General features: G+C 36.8%; 1 protein-coding gene across 1 annotated transcript in view; it reads left to right on the forward strand.

Annotated features, from left to right (window-relative positions):
- The window catches only part of EPHA6 (EPH receptor A6), a 721,750-nt gene that overhangs the window by 293,349 nt on the left and 409,052 nt on the right, over positions 1 to 19,349 (forward strand). The window lies entirely within an intron of this gene.

Below are 19,349 nucleotides of genomic sequence, written 5' to 3' on the forward strand. Positions count from 1 at the left end.
TGTCTTCTTAAAATATCTACTTGCTTTCAGTTAAATGTTCCCTTTATCACACTATAGATTTTTACTGCAATGTAGTTAGGCACGAATACTCGTATCATTTTTATAAGTATATATTTTCTTTAATTCCCCGATAACATAATTTATTGTAGAGCATGATACAGAAAAAGCTTCAGAGATTTTAAAAACTCCCTTTGAGAAGCGTTCATAAATTATGTGGATACACAAGTGATTGTCTTATAGCAGGAAGTATTGTTGTATGTGAACACATAGTGTGAGACAAATTTATACAGATGAAACTATTCTTACACACTGCATTTGTTTACGAGGTCTGCTATGACAGACACCACAGACTGGGTGGCTTAAACAATAAAAGTTTATTTTCTCACAGTTCTGGAGGCTGGAAGTCCAAGATTAGGATGTCAGCAGGGTTGGTCTCATTCTGAAGCCTCTCTCCTTGGCTTGTAGATAGCCATTTTTGCGCTTTGTCTTCACATGGTCTTTCTTCTGTGCATGACTGTCTTAATCTCTTCTTGGAACGGTACCATGGCATTGGGTTAAAGCCCACCTGCATGACCTCATTCTACTGAATCACCTCTTTAAAGGCCCTGTCTCCAAATACAGTCACGTTCTGAGGTACTGAGTTAGGACTTCAACATATGAATTTTGAGGAGATGCAATTCAGCCTGTACCATACATTAAGGCAGTATACGGTGACATTTAAAATATAAGTGTGTCAAAAGTCTTGGAATACTACTCAGCAATAACAAGGAGCAAACTGTTGATACACACAACTTGAATGGCTTTTCCAGTCAGCATAGTGCCTTTAAATTTCAGTCTCCAAAGGATGCATGCTCTATGATTCGCTTATAGAACATTCTTAAAATAACCTAATTATAGATATGGAGAATAGATTAGCGGTGGCCAGAGTAGGGATTAGGGAGAGAGGGATGTGGCTATGAAGGGGGAGCAGGAGGGAGCCTTGTGGTGATAATACAATTATCCCTCTTGATTGTGGTGGCAGTTACACGAAGCTACATATGTGATAAATTGCATAGAGGTACACACACACACGAGCCTTGTGGATTTTACCAATGTTAGTTTCCTGGTTTTGATACTGTACTACAGTTATGCAAGTAGTTACCACTGGACGAGGCTCAGGAAAGGGTGTGTGGGACCTGACTATACATTATTTTTCAAAATTTTGGGAATTTGGAATAATTATTCCAAAACAAAGGTTTTAAAAAATTGCTGAACCTGTAAAACGTGCAGAAAGAAAGTTTAATATTCTACTGAAAACGTAGTTGAAATGAATGTGACCATTTTATTCAAAATATTACATATAAGTTCACTTTGCAGATAATCTTCAGAAATGCATCTAATAAATAAAGGAAAGCCAGATAGTACTGTACAATCACCATCTTTATATTTCTTTGCAGCTTTCCCTTTCATTTAGCAGATAGCTCCACATCACAGAATTTGCTTTATAGTTGTTCAAAATGGAATTCCTGTCTCCTCTTTTTTTTTTCTTCCTTCCCATAGTGTCAACAAAATCATGTCAAATATATCTTCAGGATCTTCTGCTCCTCTCTGCATTAGCAGATTATTTCTAAGGCTTTTTTGCTGCCACCTGATCAAAAATTACAATCCAGGGGCTGGCCCAGTGGCACAGAGGTTAAGTTCTTACGTTCTGCTTCGGCGGCCCTGGGTTTACCATTTTGATCCTGGGTGGGGACCTACACACCATGTGTCAAGCCATGCTCTGGCAGGTGTCCCACATATAAAGTAGAGGAAGATGAGCACAGATGTTAGCTCAGGGCCAGTCTTCCTCAGCAAAAAGAGGAGGATTGGTGGCAGATGTTAGCTCAGGACTAATCTTCCTAAAATAAATAAGAAAATAAATAAAAATGTAAAAAATACAATCCAGGGCCAACCTGGTGTAGTCGTTAAGTTCGTGTGCTCCACTTTGGAGGCCTGGGGTTCACTGGTTCGGATCCCAGGCATGGATCTGTGCACCGCTCATCAAGCCATGCTGTGATGGCATCCCATATACAAAATAGAGCAATATGGACACACATTTTAGCTCAGGGCAAACTTCCTCACAAAAAACAAACAAAACAATCCAGTACAATCATTCTTACCTATAGAGTATAAACAATTGTTTGGTGTTTGGTGATAAAGACAGTATATCACTTTAAATAAAATAGATATGCAAATATGTTTACATAATTTCATATAATACAGCAGCCTTTCATTCTAGGATTAGAATAGAGTTCATTTAATTTAGTTTTCTGCTTATCAGAAGGATAGACTGTGAATTGTTTTTCACTTTTAAAATGAAGGAATTCATGAAAAGTGTATTGCTATAAAGTCAGAAGATATATTAAGCACAAAATCAAATATAGTGTCCATATATTGAGATTATACTTTCTGAAATAATAATATTTTTTTTTTGAGGAAGATTAGCCCTGAGCTAACTACTGCCAATCCTCCTCTTTTTGCTGAGGAAGACTGGCCCTGAGCTAGCATCCATACCCATCTTCCTCTACTTTATACGTGGGACGCCTACCACAGCATGGCTTTTGCCAAGCGGTGCCATGTCCGCACCTGGGATCCAAACCTGCGAACCCTGGGCCGCAGAGAAGCCGAACGTGGGAACTTAAACGTTGTGCCACCAGGCTAGCCCCTGAAATAGTAATATTATTAAGCAATCTTCCCCAATTTATCTTTGTTTAAGAATATTATAAAACAATTATTGTTACTTTAATTCAACTTTGTTTTAGATATAAATAGTGATAAATCAAAATATATTTAAATTTTATTTGAAAAGTACATAAAGGCCTAAACTGAACTAAAATATTGCCACATATATACATAATAAAATGTTATGAGCAGCCTGACACTTTATGAGCCACTGTCTCCACGTCATAATTTTGAGAGTCACCAAGAAGGTCCTCTTCCTTGTGCCTGAAATTATCATGTTAGAAAATCACATCTTTGAAAATGCAAATACTCCAGACAAGGGTAACATTATGAAATAATTCAATATGTGGATGTATCAGTTACTCTTCATATCAGAAAGGGTCAGATCATAGTATTGGGTAAAAAAGGATCTTATACAAACTAGAGTGTCCCAGAACCAAACTTCAGCTGTCATCATTGTGTGGCAGCCTTCAGAAGATAACAGTTTACTGTTGCAAGTAGAGGAAGAGATTTCCCTTCATTCCACTTGGGTATCTTTGGAAATTCTCTTTGAAGCAACTTGAGAGGCACTGTACAGGATTATCTGATAACACATTATAATTTTGTTGGACTGAGGGGACCACAGTAGATTATTTGACTCATTATCTGTAGGTTACATATCATTGTTTTTATACTAAAATGGAAAAATGATATGTGCTATTCATAAATCTTTAATTTATTCAACATTTACACAGTGGTGAGTGAGCCCTTATGAACCTTATACTCTGGTGGGGAGGCAGATAATAAAGCATTTGACAAATATGTCATTAGTACTGTGATAAGTCCCACCCAGAGGAAGCCCAGGGTGCTAATCCCATATATTCCTCAGATCTGGAGGATGAGGTCTGGTCTTCCTCAGGAATTGGCATTTAAATTAAGCTCTTTTCTGAGAGATGAGTAGAACGTGACCAAGCAAAATGAGGCTTAGAGAAAGGTAAGAATTCTGAGCAGAAGGAACTAAGCAAAGGTTAAGCAATTGAGGGATTAGCTGCTGCTGACTAACGTACCAAGAGCATCTAAGAGACTGATATATTGCAGAGGTACAGCAGGATTTGAGGAAGGAAATAAAGGTTTAACCTAAAATTTGGAGAAATGAGTGCATATCTGCAAAGCAACCAAGACAACTTAGGGAGTCAGCCATTTATCAGAAGATGCTGATGCGTTATCAGGGTCACAAGTAAGGAAAAAAGAAAATCAGCAGAATAATAATATTGTACATGGGGTGACAGTTGAATGAGTAAGGAAATAAAATATTAAAGACCAGAAACTATAGACAATTATATTAATTGTGTTTTTACTACTCTCTGTACAAAAAGTGTGGAAATGAGGATAAAGAGGAAGTTAGCATTGAATTGCTTTTTCTTTAATGTAGTCGACTATATGTATATGTCTTTTCTCATATTCAAGAAATATTAAAGAAACCACATTAAACAACCCTGACTTAATTGTTTGCTCTCTGTTTACAATTAAACAAAAGTTAAAGAAAATTTTTTTTTCCAAATCACTTAGAACCACTTAGCTGTAGTTAAGAGAAACATTCCTTGATGATTCTGATTCTAGTTGGATAAATAAGATTATAGGTTTAAGACTATGACTCTCATAATTAGGAATCTTTGCAATAAACCTTAATTAACTGACTTCTATAATCCCTAAGAGCTATATTTGCAGCCTTCTATTTTCACAGTTTATTTAAATAGTCTTTAAAGGTGTCTCATTTGGAGAGCAAAACTAGAAAGGCAACACCTAGAACACATTTGATTTTAATCCTCAGTGCATGATAGAAAAACTAAGTGTGTAGTTCAGTAAAAGTAATTATTCAGGTCACAGACAGTAGAGGAAAATGTTAATCATGGATAGTCGACCTGAAACAAATTGTGTTTGCAGGTATCCTGACATGTGCAAAAGCCTTTAGGGACCGTGTTCAAAGTGAAAGACGTGCCAAATTACAAACCAATTCTTCTGATATCTGCTAACGGGTCTTTAAAGCCGATATTGTCAGGAGCTGGTTGTCCAATTCGTTGGCTTCTTAAGATATACATTCAGCATGCCTGTCTCTGCCATTGGGTGACTGTTCTGTATAGGTCTCGCCTTAGGCTCACACTGTGATTGCAGATTTCATATATTTGCTCAGGCAACAATAATTAATTGAACTGACACTGAAAATAGATTTAAATCAAAGGAAATCTCCATGTATTTATAAACTTGATTTCCAGTTCACTGCATTGTGGAGATGCAGTCTGTTTCAGATGCCAACCTTTCATGCATTGCCGGCGTAGGTAATTCGGGGCATTGTGAACATTCTTTTGCCTTTACATCTATATTTTAGTGTGTTTTATGTCTGGATATTGCTCACAGTCCTGACTGTATTTTCAAAATTCTTGATAGCAAATATTCTTTTTGCTAAAATTCTGTGCAAGTCTATTCAAAGTAAAAAAAAAATCAGTATAAAAGTTTTAAATGCTTACTAAAAATACACTGAATACAAGCCAATGGCGTAAGTTAAAAAAAAAGGCAATAACCGTAACTTAAACTGAGAGATGCTGTACTATTTATATCTTTATATCTCTTAAACATAAGAAAATTGCGTATTGAAAAGCTACAGACCTTATATTGAAGGATAAAATTTTCCTACCTCCTCAAGAAATGTGTTTCTCTTCTGAAAAGTGCACTGAATATTTTATTTATGGAAAATAATTGAAATGTCAGTCTAGTTAATCATAACTAAATAACTTTATGGTCCAGGGGCCGGCCCCGTGGCCGAGTGGTTAAGTTCACGCGCTCTGCTTCAGCGGCCCAGGGTTTCGCCGGTTTGGATACTGGGCACAGACATGGCACCGCTCATCAAGCCATGCTGAGGCAACATCCCACATGCCACAAGTAGAAGGACCCACAACTAAAAATACACAACTATGTACCAAGGGACTTTGGGAGAAAAAGGAAAAAGTAAAATCTTTAAAAAAATAAAAAAATAAATAACTTTATGGTCCAGCCAAATATTAAATTATAATGACATCTAGATGATTGTAAACTTTATTTTTACAACTGAGATACATCATATTACTTCCAAGTCTCATGTCTTTTTGTGGCATGCATCTTTGAGTAAGTGAATGATACAGAAAAGGCCCTTAGCACTTAGCAATTAATTCACTGCGTTTGGTCAGTGGCTTAGCTCTCACTCAGCAAGTGCAGAAATTGAACTGCTCCCAGTTATGCACAATAGTACACACTTCTGTCTCACTGGATCAGAATCATATTTTTTAATATTTTGATTTCCTGACGAATATGTAAGCTTCTTGAGAGCAAATATGTTGTGTTATTAGACTAAAAATATCCTCAACCTACATTGTCTGTAACTTAGTAAATCTCTTTTGGCTGCATTAACAGGAATTGGAGATGATTTGATGATCTTTTATTCATTAATCTATCCAATTATTAATCAAAAATATTTATTGAATGTTTACTACCTGCCAAGAACTGTTCTGTGTGCCAGAGATGTATCAAATAAAGGAGAAAAACAAACAAGAAAACAGTTATCACTGTCCCTGTCTTTATGGATCTTATCTTTCAGTATCAGCAGTGTAGTGATGATGCGCCCCACGAAGGAGAGCTGAGCCCAGTAAGAGATTTGCAAGTAATGGGGTTGGGGCATCCTGCAGAGGGAGCACAAAACTACCTTTCTTGATAACATGACACTTGAGCAGATCATGAGCTGAAGAGAAAACCCTGTGAATATAGAGACTTCCAAGCAGTGGGAATAAAAAGGGCAAAGCCTTAAATTTAAGTAGGAATTTGTCTAGAAAGTAATAAGAAAATATTGTTGCATATACATTCTTTAGCATATGCTAAATTTCATGCTCACTAAATCTTCTGGTGCTATATTTAACAGAATTTTCAACAATAGCAATCATGGTTTTTCTTGGTGATCACACATTGCTAGAGAAATGTGTTTAATCCTAAACTTGATTTTAAGCAGGTGGATTTTAGAGTCATCGTCTCTGAGGAATTCTGATTTGCACATTTTGCAGGAAAGATGACTAAGTATTTTCTTTAGTCTAAAATAATAAGATCTTATTGCTATTATGATGCCCCCTACTACTACATTAACAATTTTAATGGCATTTGTCCCTACAAATTGAAAAGTAGTGGTAGAGGTTGTATAGTAAAATATTTTAAATCCTGTAAAAATAACCTGGTTAGCAGTGAGGATAAGTGCTTATGATATGCTTATGAATAGTTTGCATAATCTGTATCCATCAGAGGATGTAAGTCTCTACTTTATGTTTAGGCGTACGTCCAGAAAATTGTCTGCCCATTTTCAGTGCAGTTCTTTGTTTTGAAAATGGAAGCTAATTTAGTTTCACTAACTAACTTCTATCTGCAGAACAAATTGATTTGGATAACTGATTCATATGCAGTCACTATTAAACATTAGGGTTTTATTTTCTTAATATTTTCTAAAAACCTTTTTCATTTTAAAGTGAATATTAATAAGCTCTGTAAAAACATGAATGTATAAGAATTAAACTAAAATATTTTCAAGGTTGATAGATTATTCTGATCATTATTTAAAATGTGAAATGTCTTCCTACTTAATAAATACTCTTCACTGTAAAAATTGAAAAGTAATTACTGACCTTTTAATCAGACTGAAATTCCATATAGCATCTTTAGATTAAATATCCTTTCTTTTCTTCCATGTATTCCTCAGCACTTTTCTTTTTCGTTTGGATTCTAAAAGAGTCAGTTCCAGCTACATAATTTGTGATGCCCAGTGAAAAATGAAACTTCAGGACCTTTTGTTCAAAAATCAGGGGGAAAGGGCCCTTAAAGGTACTAAAATATAAAGCTTTTTCCTTCTGCAATTTCTCTCTCTCAACTTGTCATGGTGCTTTTTAATTGTCATTTAATGTCCTTCTAAGTAAGAAAAAGTAAAATTTCAAATTATTAGCACAAACTTTACCATTCATCTTTATGTTGCTCAACACCACTTTTAAATGCAAATATAGGAGCATTTAACTGCTAGGGCAATCATCAAAATCACACAATTCTTTTCCTGTAGTCCCCACCTGCCCCCACCCCCGCCACATCCCCAGTTCTCAAGGTGTCTCCAGTAGACCAGAACAGAAAAATACAACCCAAAATCAGAAAGGTTGGAAGGAGGAAGAGAGGGTGTCCCTAGCCTTGAGATGTCCCAGAGAGCACTCCTCTTCAGGGGGATACTTGCAGGGAGAATGAAGACACCCCCAGGTTCCTGGGGCCTTCCCAACACAACAGTGGACAGGAGAACCCCAAGGTCTTTAAACCTTCTCCCAGAAACTGTTAGCTACCTGGGTGGGGTGGGAGAGAAATTTGTCCCAGACTAAGACATGGCTTCTCCCAGGGCTAGCGGACCCAAACTAGACCCTTCCTGTGCACATGTCCAGACCCCCACTGGAGACAGAGGACAACCCAAGAATGCGGTCCTCCCTGCTCAGAGGTCAACACAGTCACTTAACCCAGGTGGAGGGTGGCAGCAATCAAGAGGGGGGCAGGGTTTGGAAGACTGCATGGCAGACAGTAGGGGAGTGTGCCTGGGAAAACACATCCCTGGAGATGGGGACACGTGGCCAGAGGCAGGACCTGGCTGTGGGGAGGTGGCCTGAGGCAGGACCTTGATGTGGAGAGGTAGCCAGAGGCAGGACCTGGCTGTGGGGAGGTGGCCAGAGGCAGGACCTGGCTGTGGGAAGGTGGCCAGAGGCAGGACCTGGATGAGGGGAGGTGGCCAGAGGCAGGACCTGGATGTGGGCACCTGATCAGAAGCTGGACCTTGCCCAGAGCTGGGGCTTCAGGTTTCCAACACATCCTCCATTGTCCCATCAGACATCACTTAGAAAATATGAGTTAAAGATAAAATTGTTAGGAATTTCAGGATGGCATTAGCTGAGCATCAAACCCTAAGCAGTGTCGGCAGCTGTGCAACTGCTTAAGTCACACCCTCGTGAGGCTGGTCCTAGAAACATTTTACAAAGTAGTGATGCATTGTTTTTCCCATTTACCTCTATGTGTTAGTCAGCAGACAAACACAGTCAGTGACTATGCTGTGCCAAGTACTGTGCTGTGTGCTGTGTAGTGAAAAAAGATGCATGTGTTTGTGTTTGAGATGTGGTGTCTACTGTGGAGCAGTCAACAGTCAGTCTTTCATTCTCTATGATTTGGAAGAGAGAGCTTGCCTGAGTGAAAAAGACTAAATGAAATATATGATATCTGATTCAATATACATTTTCAAGAACTGAGTGCCTGAAATATGACTTAATACACAAGTCCACAAAATATATATAAAGTAATAAATGATGAAATAGTGAAATGACAGGCAGTGAATGTTGACATTTCACTTATCTGTTTTTATGAAAGAGAGCCGAGTTTTTTGGCCACACATTTATTCTGTTATTCTGAGCAAAGCTTTCACTAAAGAAAGATTAAAAACAAAAACAAAAAAAAATTGAAAAGTAATTCCATAATTTGCCTAATGGTATTCTAATTATTTTAACACTCGAATGGGCCTAAGGGTGGATTTCATAGCTATGGACCCCTGTGCCCTGCTCTGTATTGTTCTGCTAGGTCACTTGCAAGGTGTACCCTCGGAGTTTTCCTCAGAATATAATTGACATGACTCATCGAATTATTTATATTCCTCCTTTTAAATTGGTACCCAGCTTACATATTTCTTAATTAAACTTTCATTAAAGCAAGTAAATAATATTCTAAGGAAGATAAATATATCTATAATATGTGGATATAAATGTACTTTTCTTTCCATTTCATTTAGTATTTTAAAAACTTACTTTACTCTTCTGCTGAATCACTAACTGTCTAACATATGTATTCCCTTTTACTTTGTAAGGCTCACGTAAATTGATGTCCTCTCTTTTTGACTTCCTTTTTCAACGCTTTTTCGTATAAATAGTGAATGATTGACTGTTTTCTATCTATGAGTTTAGATTATGTTTTGGTAAGTTTATTTGATAATTATGTCCTATCTCATAATTTTATATTTTTAAAGTTTTTAAATTAATTTTCATAAAATTAAACGTGTTGGTCAATTGTTGATATGAATTGCACATTCAGATTCCTAGAAATTGGGAATAGGTTCCCCATTATATTTTTATGAGAATAAATGTTTAATGTGCAGAACAGTTTTGAATATTTAAAATGTTCAACTGCTGTTTTTATTTAGCCATTTTACAAAACATGAGATACTTGTAATAAGAGAAAAATTAAACTCTATTTGAAATGCTGCTTAATTACATATTTAAATTTAAACTATAACTGACATGCAAAATTATTTCCTAAAATAAACTATTTTCCAACATTTGAATTTTATTAACCTAGTTGCTGCCACCTCATGTTAGTTTTATAATTTTATCGTAAGGTGATGATTTTCGCGTGCCTTAAAGAGTCTCAGGAGAATGTAACTTCAGCTCCAAGCCATCAGGCAGGAGGCACATATAAATGTCGTAAGTAACGTTATATAAGTAAATATGTTTATATTACAAATAAATGGGGTTTTTTAATCACATTTCAAATATCTCTCAGAAAAATTTCCATTCCTCTTGTAGCATTTAACAAGCTCTTTTAGGGTGGCCTTCCACGTATTTTGCCTAAAATCTTCCTTCTGCCTGTTAGCCTATTTAAGACGAAATATGAAGATACATCGTGCTCAGGAGTTGAAAGGTCTGCTCTCCGCTTCGTCGCTCCATGTGGACAGGGAGAACCTCAGCAGGACTTTCCAGTTAGGTTATCCCTGCTTACTTCATTTAACGCTGGCTAGTGTGTCATCGCCAGCCCAACTTCTGCCCCTGTTCTCCAGTTCTGTGTTTCTGGTCTTGTGGAGAAGTGTTATGCATTAATGGTTATAAACTTAAAGGAGCCACAGGAGGAGTGACGTATTAGACTGAGGATTCTTCAAGAGGTGCCTCTTGGGTGCATTGTCAGGGTAATCTGAGCGCCTCTCAGTCGTTCTCTGAAGTGACTGCCGTGGCGGTGTTACACTCCGGAGGAGACTCCTCTCCAAAAGGAGAATGAGAGCCAGAGTCAAGAAGGCTCCTCAAAGTCCGAATGCTTCCACCGTGTGCTTCTGTTGTCACCAGGTCACATGGTGTCTCCAAGGAACATTTGAGCAAAGGAAAAACAGAAACCTACTCTAAATAGTGTGCACTTAACTCATGATGACCAAACAGTGCATTTAAATTCACTCTTATAGCGGAGACTCTTAACTTTTGCAACTCAGATCCTTAAAACAGGAAAGTGTTCTGTAAAAATTATCCAGTTTTTAAAAATTCGTTTTTGTGGAATCCACAAAATGAAATTCCATGTTAAAATATTTCAGGGTGCCTGAGGATTCTTTGATATCACTAAGCTGAATCTAATGCACTCATACTAAAAATATGTAACACATTTTGAATATTCAAATAATAAGCATTTTAAATATAGCATAAATTAAAATAGATCAATTACTTGTTCATGTCAAATTTAATCAAAATATAATGGGAAAAAGTCTTAGAGGTTTATATTCAAATCTCTTTAAACAATAGTGCCTTAAATTATTGATCTAATAAAACTATAAGAATAGTTTCTTATAAATGCCATGCCATATAATTTTATAATTTGAAAAATAAATATTAGATGTAGCTAACTTATGAAAAAATAACTTATTTGTTAGAAATAAAATTTTAGAAATAAATTGTTAATATAATATGTAATTTTTATCTCAATTTTCTCAATAAAAAGTATCCATAATAATAGATGAAATGCAAAAAGTCACCAAATTGCATTAGCTTTCTGACTGGTCTTTTATTATGATACATCCTTGGTCCATCTTCTTCACTCATGAAGAATCAGATAAAGTTTTAATGATTTTTCAAGACAGAAATCATCGTTCTTGCACTATGATCTAGAACTGAATATGTTTCTCTAGACAGTTTTCTACAATGTTCCCACTTTTTTCATTTCTCTTATTAATTTTAATTTCATTTTCTACTTTCATAATTTTTCCCCCTGTGGTGGCTCTCAGTCTCAGAGGAGGGAATGAAGTCATATACCTGCCTTCATGTGACTTTTAAACCCAGTGTGCTTTTCAGTCGTCAGCAGCACCATAAACAGAAGATGGAAGAGTTACCCTTTCTTTGACATAAATTTAGCTAAATGGACTTAATTTTGTAGGGAAACTATAATTTTAGAATCAAAAGATGCTAAAATCACTGTTGCCTATTCTTTAGATAGCTACGAAGAGTTAATATATTTGGGATTTAAAACAACCAAGCAAAAACTCAATTCTTCGCTGTCTAAACTTAACACATAAACATGGCAAACAGGTGGTATTGCTGTACTGGATTTTGCATAAAAAGCCTTTTCTTTATTTTCAAATTCTTACTTTTCAAGAACTAATCATTTTTTTCATGATTCCATTTCTTCACTGAAATTTTGCTTAATTTTAATTATAAAAGTTGTCTTAGAAAGTATACAGCAGGTTTCCATTATATTTTCCAAAAATTCCGTGTATTGTGTTTGTATATTGAAAATGTCATCTATTGCTAGGACAATGAAGGTGTTCAATAAATGCAAAATATATCCCTGCTCCATTTGGATATGGCATTTTTAATGGATTTTTGCCCAAGAATATCCTCTTAAAACATGAAGAGTATATTTAATCAAAAAGTCAATGATCAATCAATCAATTTAATCAAAATTCAATAGTGAGTAATTAGCTCACATTTCAGGAATTAATTTGTTTTTCTAAGGAGATGAAAAAAACAGTTTCTGATCAAAGGAACAAAAGAGAGAGCCTTGAAAAAAATTCTTAATCTACAAAAAGATTTAATATAGGATAAAGAATACATCTGAAATCAATGGAGAAAGTATATATCACTGAGTAAAATGTGTTGAGGGAAATATATTATTTAAATATTTAAAGTTAATGCTTAACTAAGAAAATACCCTCAAACAAGTTCTAAATGATTAAACAGATAAATGTTAAACATAAAATCTTTGAAAAAGTAAATACAGGTAAGTGTATGAGTAAGTAGTGAATGGAGAACAACACAAAAAATTAATTACAAAGCAAAAGACTGGTAAATTTTATACATCAAAGTCGTTATAAAAAAAATGAAAATAAATGATGAGCTGGGTAAAATATCTGTGATAAATAGACTGTGGTAAAAATGGGCAAAGGACAAGAGCTGTCAATTCTCAGAAGAAATGTAATTGCCTAATATGCATTAATAAAAGACTCCACTCTTGCTAAAAATCAAAGAAATGAAAATTAAGACAGTGATAGGTAATTTTCTTATAATTAAATTGGTATTGTTCTTTGTATTTTGTGAAGTTTTCTTTGGTAAATGATAATGCTTATGTGTGCCTAGGGTGTGATTTGTCAAAACTGTCATACCACTACAGGAGTAACTACAAAATTATATGGCAGTGGTTTCTAGCACCTTAAAATTATTATCCTCTTTAAATCCACTACTAAATATTAGTATCTAGGAAAGATAAGACATGTAGACAAACTATATATGTGGACTAACAAGCATTATGTATAATAAGAAAATGTATAAATATCCTAAATGAACAAGAATAAATAAGTGAAATGTATTATCTCTATAAGACAGAATGTTAAATTTATTGAAGAAAACAACGCTAGCAATATTGTGAGTGTCACAGGATTGGAAGCACTATATACATCATCACCCAATCATGTCAGCCATTGCTGTACACGTATAGTCATAAGAAAATGAATGGCAAAATTGTCTAATGTGGGCACTTTGTGTGTGTGGGATTACAGTTGATCATTTCTCTTAAGTGACTTGTAAAGTCCTTCATGATCTGGCCCTGATTATACTTTTATGGCTCCTTATATTTACCCTGTCACAGTACTTACCATGCTCTGCATTTCAATTACATGTCAATTTTTTCTATTGGATTGTCAACAAACGTTTTATATCCCCAAGGCCTAACAGAGGACCTTTCACATAAAATCTGTGCATTAAATATTTACTAAATAAATTAGCAAATTAAGTGTGTGGTTATGTATACATACATTAGTCCATGCATACCCACACACACACACACGTGCGTGCAAATGTGATTTTCAACTATACTAGAAGTGAAACTTTTAAAGCTTTAATACCATGATAATTTTGACCCTTAGTGGTAAAGTGCTCACTGAGGACATCAACATCAAGCATTCTATTCATAGACCCATCGTCCTGGAATAGACCTACAGAAGGCATAATGTTCAATTGTGTAAACCTAAGCAAGAATGCCATGAAAATATACAGGAGAGATTATTTTCCATTTGGTTTTATGGATCTCTAGGGCCTGAAATTTCATGACCTGTGTACATAGTATAGTCTGCTATTTACTGTCTGTATACCCATGAATTTATACCTCATAATATCCTTCTTTTTTTCTCTTGAAATGTCCAGTAGTTTAGTCATGTATAGAGACAGGAAACAGCTGGTCAGAATCTGATCAACTCTGAGTTCTAGTCCCTGAACTGCTACTATCCAGCTGTGTAAATTCGTGAAAGTTATTTAATCTTTCTGGACCTCAGAGAGTTCATCTGCAAGATGAGTATATCACATGATGAGCATTCTAATATTCAGTAATTGCATTGAATAGCATGATGAGCATTCTATGCACACAGTATTTTTATATTTGAAATCAGTTTTCTATATAATTCCAAAGACTTGATATAATAAAAATAAGAAAATACCATAGTTAATAAATATGCAGAACTCTTTTTGACACCATCCCTAAAAAGACACCTCCTCCTAAAAATGTGTTGTAACTTTCCATGCACATGGCTCCTTCTCTGGGTCTTACACTGTAATATTTCACAGAGTTCTTGAAAGTTTGTCATGGTGACTTCAACTTGTGCAGTTGTTTTTAGAAGGTAAGGAAGAGAGTCTCAGTAATATTTCCTCCCATGTTCAAGTCCATATCACTTTATTATCAGTGAGAAGAAATAAAAATCCTTATAGTTTTTGGAAAATAAAAATATATGTCGCATTAGAAACCTGACTATGTACGTAGAAACAATTTTCACAGTTTGAATATAACAAGCATGTCTCTTCCTCCTCTTCTTTTTTTTTTCCACACTGCTGTCTGTCACTTTCAACTTTACCTTTTTCTTTTCTTTCTTTCTTTTTGGTTTACTGCTTGTTTTGATCGTATTCTTATTTTCCAAGATTGTACCTAAGTCACTTTCTTCAAAGTGATTTGTGTGTGTTCTTTATTCCATCTCTTAATTCCATTATGTAATAGATTTCTAATATAATTTGGTCTTCCAACAATAGAATTTAATCTTCATGAGAGCTGGGCTTTTTCACTGTATTTTATTGGTTGGTTCACTCTATCCCCAGAGCCTTGAATAGTACTAGGTGCAAAATAGCTGCGCAGTAACTATTTGTTTATAAATGAATGAACAAACATTTATTAAGCCATAATACACGGTCAGCACTTTGGTCCATCATATAGTATAAGTAAGAAAGGAAGAAGCCGATGTGGCTTCCTCAAATGTCTCCCCTACTCTAATTAAGAGAGGCATCTAATTACTCTAATTAAGGGTTAGGAGACTGAAAAAGGCTTTCAAAGAATTAACGGAAGCAAACTTTTTAAGTTAAGTGCTTAAGTTATAACATACAGATTGTGAATGCCTTAGTTCGGAGAGGAAAGCTTAACTGAGCTGGATTACTTTCTGGAGGAGCTTTGCCCTAAAGGAAGAATAGTATTTGGAGGGGCCATACGAGGGGTGGTGAGCCTTGAGATTAGGAAGCCATGCAGGAGGAACAAATTTTCACAATTTGTTTCTGGCAGGGTTGTAGAAAAGCCTAATTCTTCATGTGTGTATCTGAAGAAGCCTTCACTGAATCAGGATTTACACCACAGTCAGTCTTTGATAAGAAAGTTATAGAAGCATGCTCATTAAATTTAGGAAACACTATTGCACAGGGTGTTATGGACTAGGTCTTAGTAGCAATATTATATTCTGCTTCCTCAACTATGAGCAATGCTGGATAAAAAGATTTGAGTATCAAAGATGAGATTTGCCAGAGGGAGAAGCTTACTATTGAAGGATTTTCTTTTAAGGAGGCAGGCTCAGCAAAAATAGTTTCCATCTGGGATCAAATTTCCATGGCCTGTTACAAGATGCAGTTTTGATAGTGATTTATAAACAGCCATTTGAGTGAGATACCCATAGTCTTCCCATAGCAATGTCTCTGACCACTAAGCACTTTCTGGTCAAGCCCCTAGGATTTCACTGCAGAGCATTCAGTTATAAAACAGGTTTTCATTGATCTGAGCTGTTGAGTCCCTAACTGTAGCTTATTTTCACTTTGATTTTGAAATCCATAAATGCCAGTCACAGCATTTAGGAAGTAAAATCATTGGCACGGGAATTTAAATGAAGAGTGATAAATCAAGGCTGCCAGTGGCTACTGTCTCAGCCAGATGCAAACACCACAACCACAGTTTCTAATAGCCTTGCATGCCTAATTTAAAATTAAATGTGACAAATTAAGCAGGAAGTTAATTGCTATCTTGAAATAAATAGTCTGATGTTGATTGGAAAGGGCATCATAAAGCTGTGCGTTACCTTAACAGAATAGCCAGAGGAAATACTAGAAAATAAAGATGTACAAATAATGATTAGTTCAGGTAAAAAAAAAAATGGGGTGGTGGTGTCAGTTATTACACATCTGGTTAGATGAGTCCAGGTGTCTGAGAAGGAGATCTCCTCTGAGAACAGCTTTACTTGTCTAAAAACAGGAAGTGAATCCACAGATGCATCAGCATCTTGGTACCTACATGGCAGATGAGAGAGGAGGCCCCAAACATTGATCTCTGCCACAGCTGACCAGACATCGGAAGGCCTGTCAACCCCTCTCGTGCCAGAAGTGCTAAATGGACAATCAAACTTAAAATGAATGTGACCTTAAAAACCTGGAGATGCTATAAATCGCAAAGTTCCTAACTAGCTCTGTGTTTATTTTTCTGTACTTGTACTCCATGGCCCTTATTGTCTTTAGACATTTCTTGGACAACCGCTGCTTCTTTAAGTGACTTCCTCTTTGACTTAATGATTTTTAATAGTGTTTGAGGAAATGTCTCAAGTAAGAATCTGTTCTTTGGAATTCAAATGGACGTTAGGAAAGATATAGTTCAACCTTCATTTAATGTGATAAAGTTACAAATAGCTTACTGTGTCAGACACTGTTCCTAGCACTTATATTAAATCATAAAATAAACCAACTCAATAAGGTATTATTATGGGTGTTTTCCGGGTGAGGGAACTGACACAGAGAGATTAAGTAAAATGTCACCATCACCCAGCTAAGACAGGGACAAACCAGAATTTGTAAACTGGCAGGCTGACTCCGGAAGTCTGAGCTCCTAACCATCAGGACACACTGCCTTTTATGTGGTAGTTATAAAACTCTATTTACTTACAACTTATTCACACCAGCCTTCTTGTTTCTCTCCCTATTGCAAGTCAGAATCATATCTTCATCAACAAATAAAGATTAAACACAAAAATGAAGATAGCTCCGTATCGTACTCTATAGAAGGCATGGTGAGCCATCGCAGTGAATGTATAGACTCTGGTGGCTTTTGAGCCGTCCTTGGAGTGCGTGAACCTAGCCTGTCACCACAGTGTCTTGCCTAAATTGAAGGAGACTGTGAGTCAAAGGAGGACACTGAAATTCAAAGTTATCCTTCTCCACTTAAAAAAAAATCGATCTTGATCCTGAAACAAGTATTTTTGCTGTTTATTTTATTCATATGTTTATAGTATGGCACAATTTATAAATTTTAGAGAAAAACAAAATTAAAAGATATATGTAATAAAGGAAGAGTTCAAATTTAAAATGCGTGTATTCTCTGGTATACCTCTACAGATTCATGTGATTAGTCAATTCCAAAGGAAACATATTTGATAAAACTCCACCCACTCTGCCCAGCCATGCTAGTCTTTTTGCTGTTGGGTTCACACCCAGCGACATTCCTGCCTCATGGCCTCTCTGCTTTTTGTCACCTCCTTCAGGTCTTTGCTCAAATGGTGGTTTGTCACTGAAACATTCCATGGCCACTATTGAAAATTATGGTTCTTCATGTCCACCACTCCTAACTCCATTCTCCGCCTGCCTTTTCTTCAGAACACTTACCACCATTCCCATTTTACCCAAATGTTTATTTTCTGTCTCTCAGCAACTTTACTGTGAGCTATGTGTAGGCACAGACTTCTGTCCTGTTGATTTGCTGTATTCCCAGTGCCTAGAATTGAACCTGGCTCATGTTGGGCACCCAGCATGAGCTTATTGAATGGATGAATAAGTGAATAAATGAAGAATCTTTAAAAGTTACAATTTCATGATAATTTATTAACCACTTTATAATTAACCTAAATATATCTATAAATTAGAATTGATATAAAGTTCCATAGCAAAACTAGTGAATATTTACAGTTCAAATATCTCTTTTGACATTTTCATGCTAGTCAGTTATTAAAATACTCTCTATAATCAGCATTTTGTTTTAAAAGACAATGTTAGCTACTGAGCAGAATCAATTTATATTTATTAATGACCATACCTACACTATGAGCATGGCTTATAGATGTGTCAAAATTACTTTAAAGAACAAATGTTTAGGGGTCGGCCCTGTGGCCGAGTGGTTAAGTTTGCGCACTCTGCTTCGGTGGCCCAGGGTTTCGCCAGTTCAGATCCTGGGCATGGACATGGCACAGCTCACCAGGCCATGTTCAGGTGGCGTCCCACATGCCACAACTAAAAAAAAATATGCAACTCGGAGTTCCGCCTGGGCAGCAGACAAAACTCTCTGTCTGCCATTAGCAGAGGGGCCACGCCCAGCATTCACGGCTCCGGGAGAGGCCCGGAGAGAATCCCAGAGGGCGGGGCGACCCCCAGCTGCCGTTGCCCGCCCCGTGGGACTAGGGATAGCCGGAGATCTCGGAGAGGACTGGGGCTGGGGGGAGTTCCAGAGACCCAGCTTCGTAGCCTAGGGGGAAACCCTACAGGCTCACAGCAGCCTTAGGGAAAGCCTCTGCACAGCACCAGTAGAAGGCACCCAGCCACCAGCCACAAGGCTGGAAGACCCCAGGGCAAAAGCAGCATAGCTAGGTGAACTAACCACAGACTGTAGAAGATGCCAATAGCTCTCCTGCGACCCATAGAGGACAAGTGAGATTTTGTGGGTGCCGACAGCAATGGAGCGACAAATATAAGTGATCCCACCCCTGGATGCTGGAAAAGCCCATAACACCGGTGCAGACCCCAAGGAGAGAGCACATCTAGGTGGGCTGCAACAGTAGGCACCAGCACCGTGAAGCCCCCCTGTGACGGCCCCCACAGCAGAGGAGGGAATCCAAAGGGCCACTGTGGCTACGAGGAGGGGCCCAGGCCCAGTTAGCAACTGCGGACAGGGTTCCTGGTTGGTGCAGTATAAACAGCTGCTCCCCCACCACAGCAGCTGAAACAAGTGAAAGGAGCAACTAAACTCTATCTCCATGCAGAGGCACAAATCAACAACATCAAGCAATATGAAAAAATACA

The sequence above is a fragment of the Equus quagga genome, chromosome 4, assembly GCF_021613505.1.
Source record: "Equus quagga isolate Etosha38 chromosome 4, UCLA_HA_Equagga_1.0, whole genome shotgun sequence".
Lineage (NCBI taxonomy): Eukaryota > Metazoa > Chordata > Mammalia > Perissodactyla > Equidae > Equus > Equus quagga.